Source organism: Cynocephalus volans, chromosome 8 (assembly GCF_027409185.1).
Source record: "Cynocephalus volans isolate mCynVol1 chromosome 8, mCynVol1.pri, whole genome shotgun sequence".
NCBI classification, from domain to species: domain Eukaryota; kingdom Metazoa; phylum Chordata; class Mammalia; order Dermoptera; family Cynocephalidae; genus Cynocephalus; species Cynocephalus volans.
This window is the reverse complement of record NC_084467.1, coordinates 28,973,587-28,986,110: the sequence shown is the minus strand read 5'-3', so window position 1 is coordinate 28,986,110 and position 12,524 is coordinate 28,973,587. Positions and strand designations below refer to the sequence as shown.

The 12,524-nt window shown below is 39.1% G+C and overlaps 1 protein-coding gene across 3 annotated transcripts in view; it reads right to left on the bottom strand.

The window, feature by feature from the left end:
- Positions 1 to 12,524, bottom strand: part of THRAP3 (thyroid hormone receptor associated protein 3) — a 70,936-nt gene that overhangs the window by 35,243 nt on the left and 23,169 nt on the right. For all 3 annotated transcript variants that reach the window (XM_063104800.1, XM_063104801.1, XM_063104802.1), the window contains exon 2: positions 3,649 to 3,750. The gene's annotated coding sequence lies outside the window, so the exon portion shown is untranslated. The remainder of the gene's footprint in view (positions 1 to 3,648; positions 3,751 to 12,524) is intronic.

Here is a 12,524-nt window from a genome sequence, read left to right as displayed (position 1 = left end):
GCAAATATAGAAACTCTGTACTTTCTTTACAATTTCAGTAAATCTTATTCTCAAACAGAAAGTTTATTTTAAAAAAAAAGATAGGTGTAATGATGGCACCCTTATCTCATAGATAAGACCAAAGGAGATAAATGATTGGGAAATCCCTACTAGATGGAAAGGGAACTCATAATTCCAATACACATTAAACAACCAAACTGGGACTAGAACCCAGGTTCCGTTCAGTATTTTCCACAATATAATGTTACTCCAAGATAGACATAAAGGTTGGTGTTAAGCGAGGGACTATGCTAAAGCGAATTATCAATCTAAAATACCCAGTCCCCAAATGGACAGAGCCCTAGAGAGTCACTTTATACTGGGCCAGGTTCTATAGTAATTACTAACTCTGGCAGCAAAAAAAGAACCGGGTTCAGGGCCAGCCCGTGGCTTACTCGGGAATGTGCGGTGCTGATAACACCAAGGCCACAAGTTCGGATCCTATATAGGGATGGCCGGTTGGTTCACTGGCTGAGCGTGGTGCTGACAACACCAAGCCAAGGGTTGAGATCCCCTTACCGGTCATCTTTCTAAAAAAAACAAGAACAACTGGGTTCAAATCTTGGCTCTGCCACCCACTAGCTGAACAAAAAACTCTCTCTCAGTCTTCCAAATGGGACCTATGCCCCACAGGATTGCCATGGGAATTAAAGAGTACATACAAAATGCCTGGCATACAGCAGGTGAGTTCACGCCTTAAGCTATGTTTAGCTACAGTCCGAGTGGTCAGAGGGAGATATTTAGGAACTTCCCTGGGAGTAAACAAATTTCACCACTGATTCTATTTTCTGGCTATTTACCTGCCTGTAAGTAAAAAGTAATGAGGTATCTTCCTACACAGAACAACTGGCATGTGTTGCACTGAAGAGGTGTACTAGACAAGTCATTTTATCAAAGAAGACATGGGACAAAAGGTTATATTCACCTTTTAAAGACAAATCCCTTTGATGCTGGATGTTAGCAGGAAAAAAAAAAATCAACAGAAAGCTGAGAGGCCATTCATTTAGAACCTTCTCATCATAATATCTCCAGTGTAGGCAATTTGCATATATCTACTCCTGAAAATTTACTCAATGGGTGTCCATTAAGCTCAGATCATCTATGCAATTAATGTTTCATCATTAGGGAGAATGGACAGCAGAATTGGCAGCTTAAAGAATTTTGAATTCTCCTATATCCCTCAGGGAGGTTAACAGCAATTTTAATTCCAGTTTTAAATGAGTATATGTCACCACTGGGGAATATTTTCTTCTCCTTTCTTAAAGAAATTCTCAGCTTTTCTAACTTAATAAAGACACCATAACCTATGCTAACTAATGGTTTCCTTCCAGCTATCATTGAGGTAAACCTTTTCTTAAACTAAATTAAGTAACCAATCATTACACTTAACCACTTATTTTTTTTAATGAAATTATTACTACTAAGGCCTTGGTTTAAAAAGTGATACATACTGCAAACACCTACAGAGCTTTAAAAAAATTATTTCCCAGAACATCTTATATTTGGTTTTTAAAAAGGAACAAAATTGAACATCAGATTTATATATGAAAGCTCTGGTCTGCCATAGTTTCAAGATTCTAAATTATCTGGCCCCTGCCAACTTCTCCAACATCATCTCAAACCACTCTCTCTCATTCAATCTCTCTACCCTAGCCACAACAGCCTTTTTTTCGGTTCCTCCAACAAGCCAGGCATGTTAGTCTCAGCACCTATACATTTGCCATTCCCTCCACATGAACACTCTTCCTCAGTCTCACTGCATGGCTGACTCCCTTCTCATCCTTCAGATCTCAGCTAGTCACCTACTTGAAAAGAAAGGTCTTCTTTTAGCATCCCATCTAATGAAACCTCACTGCTCCCCCATCCCTAAGTTATCTTATGTTAACTAATTCTATACCTGGCCAAACAATCAATAAGAGGGCAGAAATAAAGGCATTTTTAGACATGCAGTATCTAAAAAATTTATCTCTTGTGTACCCTTTTCTCAAGAAGCTAACTTCCTGAGAAAGGTGCTCCTCCAAAACACAGGACTGAATCAAGAAAAAGATATGAGATCCAGTCCAAGAGAGGTAGGAAAAACCATCAGGATGACGACGCAAGCCTGACAGCTGCACTGCTGCTTAGAGCACATCTTGAATGGAGATCAGAAGGTATCTCCAAGAAGAGAAAATGTATAATACGGCCAAAATGCTTAAATGTATTTAGGAAGATTTACACCTCTGGGTAGAGTTAAGAGAGCAATTACTGATAAAAACAGAGAAACTAGGAAAAGAGACAAAAAAGATAATTGTTAGCACCAGAGAAAACAAATAGTTCTGCGAAACAGGAAAAGTAATCATAGCATGCAACATGATTGGGCTGTGAATAAGCTGTACATAATCAAAATATTGTCAACTGTGAATACTGCTCTAACCAAAATGACATTATAACCAGAGTGACAATAAATGTGGGCATGTGAGATGGCTAGGGAAGCCTACCAAAAACCACTATCTAAGGTATCAAGTTAATAGATAATACCGGACACTGGAAAGCAAAGAAGCTTATTTAGAGAGGTAATACCGAAACAAAGAGCCAAGAGTTGAAAATGACTGCTCCTAGGGACTAGGAAGAGGAGTGGGGAGGGAATGCTGTTTTTCATTAAAGTTCTGTTGAGCTGATGATATAATATGTTTAGGTATAGTTTTTTTGGATATGTATTAGTAAAAAAAAAAAGAAAGAAAAAACCACCAAAAAACTTTTTAAGTACAAATAAATATGCAAAGAGTTTTTAAAGTTAAGAAAGGGCTGGCCAGTTAGCTCAGTTGGTTAGAGCATGGTGCTGATAATGCTGAGGTCCAAGGTTTGATCCCTGAACTGGCCCGCCACAAAAGAAAAAAAAAAGTTAAGAAAAAAAAGTACTATAGGAATAAATCAAATGTATGTAAGAATTTGTTCATGAGGCTGGCCAGTTAGTTCAACTGGTTAAAGCGTGGTGATGCTGGTACCACCAACGTCCAGTGTTCGATCCCTGTACCAGTCAGCCACCAAAAAAAAAAAAAAAAAAAAAGAATCTGTTCATGTCCACCACAATTATCGATGGTAGAGAAAAATGAGTGAAAAGTCTGTCTACCAAAAAGGGACTAGTTCAGTAAATTATATGGCACATCTATGATGAAATGCCATGAGTCACTAAAAAATGCAGACGGGAAAACTTGTTAAGAACCAGGCAACAAAAAGTACAACCCCAATTTTGATTAAACACATACACATACCCAAGTAACACATGTATGAAAAGAGACTGCTCACCAAAATATTAACTGGTTATATATGTTAAGTTCACAGATGATCTTTTTCAGATACTGCTTCATAAGAAAGAACCCAGATGATCTGCTTCATAAGAACCCAGTTCATAAGAACTTGCATCAGGCTGGCCAGTAAGCTCAGCTGGTTAGAGCACAACCTTGTAACACCAAGGTCATGGGTTCAGATCTCCATACTGGCCAGCCGCCCCCCGCCCCTCCCCAAAAAAACTTGCATTAAGGAATTTTCTGGATAATCAATTCTTAACATAACACTTAGTTTTATAAATCAGAGAGGTTATCACAGTTCCTTTTACCACTATGCATTTACCTTATTTGAACAATGATTTGACTTGCACTGGATCCCAGACACTCTCAAAAGAACACTTGCAGTGCCACTGGCTTCTCCAATTCACAAAGTCAGGACACAATTCTGGAATGAGAGGAAATAAGCAGTGATAAAATGGCTACCCACACCTTGCAGATTCCATTACTGATGCTCGAAATCTATAAGCAAAAACTCTACCCTCAACTTCACTCCGTGCAGAGACATATTTCCTTTTCAAAGTATACTGGTCTAGCAGTCCGTCTGTCTCTCTCACACACGTCATCCATGCACCTCCAACCATACAGAAAGTTAAAACTTTCCTTCTTGTAACCTGATACTTTCATTGGCAATATTTCAGGTGCTAGGGTTTGCAGTATGCAAGACTAATTCACAAGCTCTATAATTCAACTGGTGAACTTGATAAGGATAAGATATTTGAAATAAGAAAAAATTAGACTGAAGTATGCTAAACTAAATTTAACAAATTACAATAACTCCCCAACTCCACCCCTGAAAGCACAAAAAAATTCCTTCTGCTCCAGTTGTCTGAATAGTCCCAATCTATGCACATGGTCATATATCAAAGCTATAAACAGTGTTATCCAAAACAAACAGAAGAGGGCTGGCCGGTTAGAGCGCGGTGTTGTAACAAAAAGGTAAGGGTTCAGATCCTTGTATTGGCCAGCTTCCCCCTGAGCTCCCCCAAAAAAGAGGAAAACCAAGTTCCAAGACCAGCAAGCTAATGTAAGTAGGTAAAGCTTTATTATTCATTCATATTATTGTAAAGTACGAAGGCACACAAGATCCAAATAATCTGAAGATGTAAGCTTGACATTAATCTTTCTTTTTCTACTTACTCAGCATTCACTCAATCAAGCTGGTACAGGCTTCCCACCATAGCCTTTCTGAACCCTATAGTTTGCACATAGCTAAATCCTTGCCTAGTTAGCCAGAAAGGAAAGGAATGTATTTCCTTAAGCTATGGTCTCCAAACCCTCAGATTAGAACGCTTCCTCCCCTTTCACCAAACTTACACTCGTTCCTACGAGGGTCTCTCGCTCCGCAAGCTGTCCCTGGCTTTCCCAGGCTGGCTTACGTACTGCCCTCCGTGTTCCTCTGGACAAGTTTCTCCTTCCACTCATCTCATTACGTCTGCTAATATGTCAATTCCCTCACTGGGCTATAAACTCTTTATATACCTAACATTGATATGTGTTTGCTGAGTAAACTGAATACCCAAGCAATAAACTCTTGACCTGGACCTTATACCAAAGGTAATCAGATAATTAACATTACAAAGAACCAACAAAACCCTACTCTTAAAATCACTGACAAGATAAGACTTTTATCCAGATGAAAGTAGTATTCAATCAGATCCTTTATCAAATTAATGACAACGTTAATAAATATTTACTTAGGTGGCTGCCAGTTAGCTCACTTGGGAGAGCGTGGTGCTGATAACACCACAGCCAAGGGTTCTCAGCCCCTTACCAGCCAGCTGCCAAAAAACAAATAAATATTTACTTAGTTGATAATAGTAAAAAAAAAATAGCACTTTCAAAAACCCATTCTTTCTTTTGCATGTATCTCCTTGCAGTTTTTACTCTTAGAATTCATCCTAGGTTACACCATCTAAAAACTTCTTTCCTAATTCCAGAGGCACAGGGAGCTCGCATCAGTGTGTAGGCTAAATGAGGGAAATCCCATGACTGCTACAGGACTGAAAACTGCTCTTGCTCTGCAACACACTGAATTAAAGAATCATTTCAATACATCCATCCTTCAAATTCTAACCAGATGGAAAAAGCACACACACACAAACCTTCCACTTTACTTCCTCATCATGTTTCTTCCCTATAATTAACCTCTTCTCAGTTATTGGGGTAAGAATTTAGTCATTCTAACAAGTTTTCAATTTTTCATTGTGATGAGTGGAGAAGCAAATGTGAAGCTCCAGCCCTTAGTTACTCTGTGACAGTAAGGAGACACCTGAAGCAGAGTCAGCCCCTGCCACCAGTGTTTACATCCTACTCCCTCCAGCTTGTCCACAGGCATACTTTTCAGCCTCTATCTCCTGAACCTCGCTTGGCCAAATACCAATGTATCAGCAAGAAAACCCAGCACTGCTAACAATATTCCCTCATCCCTTCTACACATTACTAATTATCCACTTATTTAACAAAAAATATTATTAAGTACCAACTACATGTCAGGCACTATTCTAGGCACTGGAGATTCAACAGTTAAAAGTCCCTTCGTGGGCCGGCCCCGTGACTCACTCAGAAGAGTGTGGCGCTGGTAGTGCCGAGGCCGCGGGTTCAGATCCTATATAGGGATGGCCAGTGTGCTCACTGGCTGAGCGTGGTACGGACCACACCGAGCCAGGGGTTACGATCCCCTTACCGGCCCCCCCACAAAAAAAATTTTTTTAATTAAAAAAAAAAAAAAATCCCTTCATTGCTGGAGATAACATTCTAGGGGGCAGATGGAGGTACACGGGGAAATAAGAGTTACAATTTTACATACGGTGAGGAAAAACTGGCTGATTACTTCAGTTGGTTAGAGTGCAGTACTGATAACACCAAGGTCAAGGGTTCAGATTCCCACACTGGCCGGAAAATGGGAAAGGCAGGACTCTCTCATGAGACAGTTGAGCAGAGACTGGAGAAGGAGTACATTGTGCCTTATCTAAAGGCTGAGGGGTGCAAGCAGAGGAAGACCCTGGGGAGGGAACATGCTTGGCTTGCCTAAGGAAGAGAGAAAAATAACAGTGGTTGCATTGCAAAAAGTTGCCAGGGAGCAGTTGGTAGACCAGGACAGAGACATGGATGAATGGATAGGGCCTTGCAAGCCATTATAAAAACTTTGGTCTCCTCTGGGTAAGGTGGGCAGCCACTGGAGTATTTTGAGCACAGGAGTAGTATGAGCAGTATGTTTTAAAATACTACAAACTGCAGGGACACATTCTGGCTGCTGAATGGAGAACAGACTTTGACAGTCCAAAGGCAGGGGAAACAGAGATACAGAACATAAAACACAAGGATAACCTTGCCCATTCCTGTGAACCTGAGGACAAACCACCAGGCACAACATGCTTATATAATACTTGAAGACTAATGAGTTCCAGCTTGAAAAGCATGATGAGAGCAATAAAAGTGAACAAGAGGACAATGTCTTCTACTTGTTAACCCAAAGTACCCAATGAATAACAAAATTTCATCTTAGCTACTCCCCACTGAAAAAATACTAGTAACTGATCAGATTAATGACAGCTGAGCAAATAAACCTGTAGTGTTTTACCACAGAAAACCGTGCAATGTCTACTCCAAGTAGTTCCCATGGTATCAGCAGGAACCAAGACAGAATCCAAGACTGGTGAAATTACTATAAATGGCTTTGGAGAGAAAAACGGATACTTCCAAATGGGTCATGTATACAGAGGTTTCTACTTTAGGGGTCAGCAAATGACAGCACACAGCCAAATCTAGCCCATTGTCTTTTCTGTACCACCCATAAGCTAAGAAAGATTCCTATATTTTTAAACGGTTAGGAAAAAACTCAAAATATTTCATGACATGAAAATTATACAAAATTTCAATTTCTGCATCCATAAATGGTTTCATTGGAACACGGCTACTTGTGCACTAAGACAGAATAAGAGTTGAATAGTTGTGACAGGGACTGCACACAGTGCTCTCACAGCTTTGCTCTGCTACAAACTGCACTGAAGCAGTTATAACTCAACAGCATTTCAAATATCATGCATACCTGGTACAGAGCATATAAAATGGAAGCACTTAGGCTAAGAAACAAAGTGGAGTTAGTAATGACAAGGAAACTAAAACTAGTAGTAAGCAACTTGTTTTTAACCAAGTTGATAAGCAGATACTCGAAGACGTCAGCCAACAAACACATGGCATTGATAAACTAAACAGGTAGTATGGATAAGTGACATAAAAAGAGTATAAAAGCCCAAGCTTTGCTCAGTTGAATGAAGATCGTCTGACTGAGAGGTACTCTTGCTATCAGCAGTCCAACGTTGGCTCTGCTGCCAAAGACTCTGCCCGAGAGCCTTACAAGACACTGAACTTCCTTACAAGACCGGACAGCCAACCAGACCAACTGACCTCAGCTGGTTAACTCAGACTATTCTTTCTAGCTTCCTCTGTACCTTCACTTATTTGTACTTGTGTGCTGAATTGTTATTTGTGTGCTGAATATCATGTGAATGCAGTAGTGTGTAGCTTGAGCCTGTGTGCCTGTGGCTCTGACTACCAAGCAAACGAGTTAGTAGTTAGGGAATTGCTCCCGATGGGAATTCCGTAGTAGCCCATGGCTGATATTAATGATCCTTGCATTAATAGAAGTCTGACGTTGTGGAAAGACACAAATGTGTTCAGCCTTGGTTCCTTGCAACTTCCATCCACTCATGAAATACTGTCATATCACATTTTATTATTTTTAAATTACCACTGCACATCCATCATGTCAAAACAAGAGAAAAGTGGACTTTGATGTTACTTTTAAGGCACAGGGTGGAATATTTTGTCACTGAATTAGATGGCAAGGCATTGTCTATTATGAAATGACACCATAGCTTTGTCAAGAATTCAACATATGTCAACATTACCAAACTAAGCACTCATCACAATATTCCCAACTCACAGGAAAACAAATGATGGTGGCAAAAATGTGTGGAAAAGAAAAGGACTTGGTTGAACAAATTTATAAACCTTATGAAAATGTAAGGAATTTAAAGCCTATGGTTATTCACTGTACTATTCATCAGCAGACACTCTGCAGGAAATTTTTAAATCTATCACATTATTGTCAAGTGACCTTCATTCACTTTCAACTTCCTCTTACCACCTTAATATATCGTCAGTTCTGTGAATCTGTCAGAAACAGAAGGTGAATATCCTGACTTGCCCTACCAATACAGCAGTCAATGGCTTAAAATAGTAAAATTTTATCATGGTTTTTGAGCTCAGGGCTGAGTATGAAATTTTTCTTAAGAAAAAGAACCTCCCTTGGGCCGAGCCCATGGCGCACTTGGTAGAGTGCTGCACTGGCAGTGCGGCGACGCTCCCGCCCCGGGTTCGGATCCTATATAGGACTGACCGGTGCACTCACTGGCTGAGTGCCGGTCACCAAAAAACGACAAAAAAAAAAAAAAAAAGAAAAAAGAAAAAGAACCTCCCTTAACCACTATTATCATTATTACTGAACAATGAATAGCTTTGGAAATTGGCTTTTGCTGCAGACCTGATAACGTTTCTGAATGAAGTCAATCTAAAATTACAAGGCAAAACAGCAGTTCTATAGAAAACATATACTGCAATAAACTACTATGAATAACAACAAACATTTGAGCAGTAAGTAATGCCAAATGACTTTTTCACTTCCTGTAAAAGAGAAAGTGAGAGATCTCCATTCCCACACAAATTTGAAGAGGATATATATTTTCTTAGCTCAAACACAGTTCCAGAATATTTCCAACCTCAATGCATGTGAAAAGAAAATCTCCATATTTTAAAATCCACCTAACTGTGTAACTGAGGAGCTTCCATCTAGTCTTCAATTAGAAGTGGTCAATCTGCAATGTAATGGCAATCTAAAAGGCAAATATCTAGAAAAGAATCTAACAATTGTGTAAGTGCCTTAGAAAAGATAAATGTGCTCAGTTAAAAGTCACAGGCTCATGGGCCGGCCCGTGGCTCACTCGGGAGAGTGTGGTGCTGATAACACCAAGGCCACAGGTTCGGATCCCATATAGGGTTGGCCGGTTAGCTCAATGGGTAAGCGTGGTGCTGACAACACCAAGCCAAGGGTTAAGATCCCCTTACCGGTCATCTTAAAAATATATATATATATATATATAATATATATATAAATAAATCACAGGCTCATGAATTAATATTAGTATTTGGCAATACCTATCTGTGTGAAAGCCATCCTCAAAGATGATATACATAAAATTCCATTACAGAACAGTATTAACAGATGAACATTTGCCATTGATTCTGACAGGTAATTGCTAACTTTGAACCCCAATTAAGTGAAATGTTATCTTCCCAAAAAACAACTCCATTCTTCTCACTAATAGAACTGTTATTCCAAAAATTATACTCATTATTATATTTTGAGTTCCACCAATAAAAACTTGGTAAAAATTTGTTTTCCCTCCTGTCATTTAAGTACCCATATAATAACCTCAATTTTGCCTCTTGGCCCACAAAGCCTAAAATGTTACCTGGACCTTCGAGAAAAAGTTTGCCAACCCCCGTTCTACATCATTTGCCTATGTACAGATGGCTAACAAGAATAAACTCTTAATGAGCAATAATTCTCACAACTGTAGGAATCCCAGGTGGTAGAAATTTCCATTTTTTAATATTTATGCCCAGCAACTTAGAACAAAGCAAATAAAACTACTAATCAACCATCCCAAAGCCATTCCAAAGTAATCACCCAGTAAATGATAAGAGCACATGCTCTAAAGTCAGACTGCCTAGATCTGATTTTCAGCTCCACCAACTAATAGTTGTGAGACCTTGGATACGTTAATTAATAAGTACCTCTGTTTCCACATTTGTAAAACTGGTTCCTACTTCACAGGGTTGTTGAACACTGAATAAATTAATATATGTGTAAAGTTCTTGAAACAATGCTTAGCACATAATAAGTACTCAATATATATTATTATTAATTGGGCCAGTATCAAAGTGACAGTTAAAAGACGAGACTTCAACCAGCTGGTATGACTACCAGTCACATCACCATCAAATAATTACGTTCTTTTAAGATTTCGGAATTTGGCTTTATAGCAGACTCAGAATACAAGACACTAATCACATCTTCAAAACCGCTTAAAGAACCAGTATGCTCTGACAACAAACCCAAGCCTGTGCCTGATTCCAGACCCCAGGATGAGTCTGCCAGCTAAATAACCCCATTGTTGGGAGCCTCAAGTTCTCAACTTAACAACACAGACAGGGTCAAACATGCCATCTGTGTACCGGAAAGTGTCTACGTAGGCCAGTAGTACTTAAACTCATGCTATGCAGTGTTTATGCTTTCTGACAGAGGTGCCCTGGGGCAAAATAACATTTCCATCTGAGTCCTCCCACCCACCCAGCAGATCAAACAGAATTCTTGGAACTCATAACAGCTACCTTCCCAAAATTTATCATCCGCTTACCACATTACAAAACTTTTATAAGCTACCACTATTTCCCTACCACTTGAGTCTCCATTTCCTTGAAAACCATTACTCACGCAATATTACTAGACTAAATGGCTCCTTCAAGGTCAATACCAGATCAAATTCCTTTTGTATCCCCAGTGTCTAGGTACAAAGGAATGAATATTAGCCATATAGTTTCCCCCCTGACCCATGGTAAAATATACATAACATACAATTTACCATTTTTAAGTATACAATTCAGTGGTATTAAGAGCATTCATACTGCTAAGCAACCATCACCATCATCCATCTCTAGAACTTTCATCTTCCTAAACTGAAACTGTATACCCAATTAAACACTAACTCGGGGCTGGCTGGTTAGCTCACTCAGCAGAATGGGGTGCTGATAACAGCAAGGTCAAGGGTTCAGATCCCAATACCAGCCAGGTGCAAAAAAACAAAAACAAAAAACCACTAACTCTTCATACCCCTCCTCCCTGTCAACAATCATTCTACTTTCCGTCTCTGAATTTGACCACTCTAGGTATCTCATAAGTAGAATCATACAATATTTGTCCTTTTATGTCCAGCTTATTTCACTCAGCATAATGTCTTCAAGGTTCATCCATGTTGTAGCCTGTGTATATGGTTTAAAGGGAAAAACGTACAAAAATTGTTAACATTTCAAGTTCTATGATTCTATTTTATCTGCCTGAGCAAACCGAAATGCTTAATTTTTCTTTACCTAATTTTTTCTTTTTAGCAATACATGAACAGTAAAAATATCCAACTGTACATGAGTATATAATAAAAAGAAGCCTCCTTCCTAATTTCTATCTTTCGTATCCCAAACTTCCAGTCCTCTCCCTGGTTTTTTATTTTGATACACAAAAACCAACCACATGTTGCCTTGCCTTGAGAGTGTTCTTTTAGTAAGATCTTCAGTTAGCCTATCAGGACCAGCTGGTTCCTTGTACTGCTCTTCTAAAGATATTAACATAAAGATCCAAAACAATATACATACACAGATCCAAGTCACACAAACACTAGTTTAAAAACACTTTGACTCCTTTAACACCTCAGTTTCCCAACCTATAAAGTGGGAGTAATACTAAGTACTTCATAAGTTACTGCAATGATTAAATGAGAAAAACATGAATATTGTAGTACAATTCCCAGTAATATAGCAGGCACTCCAACAGTAATAATCGTTAATTTCCTTCACTGGGTGCTGTGGAAAGCACAAAGATAAATTATAATCTGTGCCCTTCCACGTGCTTATAACAGGAGCTTACCTCTGCTTAGTATTACCATCAATATATTAAGAATCTGGTTAATACAACTTCCAACTTATAACTTTTTTGAATCTATTCCTAAATCTCACTGAAATAATTAAAAGAAATAATTGATTTGGAGTGCTTGGAGCAGAAAGGGAAAGTTCAGTATCAGTCTTGTACAGGACGTGCAACCTGGAGGCAGTCTACAGCTGGCTTTAATCAAAGAGCTCGAAGTCTTGTGACTAAAAATGACCATGGGGCTGGCCTGTTAGCTCCGTAACACCAAGGTCATGGGTTCACATCCTCATACCAACCAGCAGCCAAAAAAAAAAGAGAGAGAGAGAGAGAGACCATAATCCTCCAATTCAACCTAGATGCAAAACCAGTGACTTAGAAGAATAGCAGAGTTTGGGAAA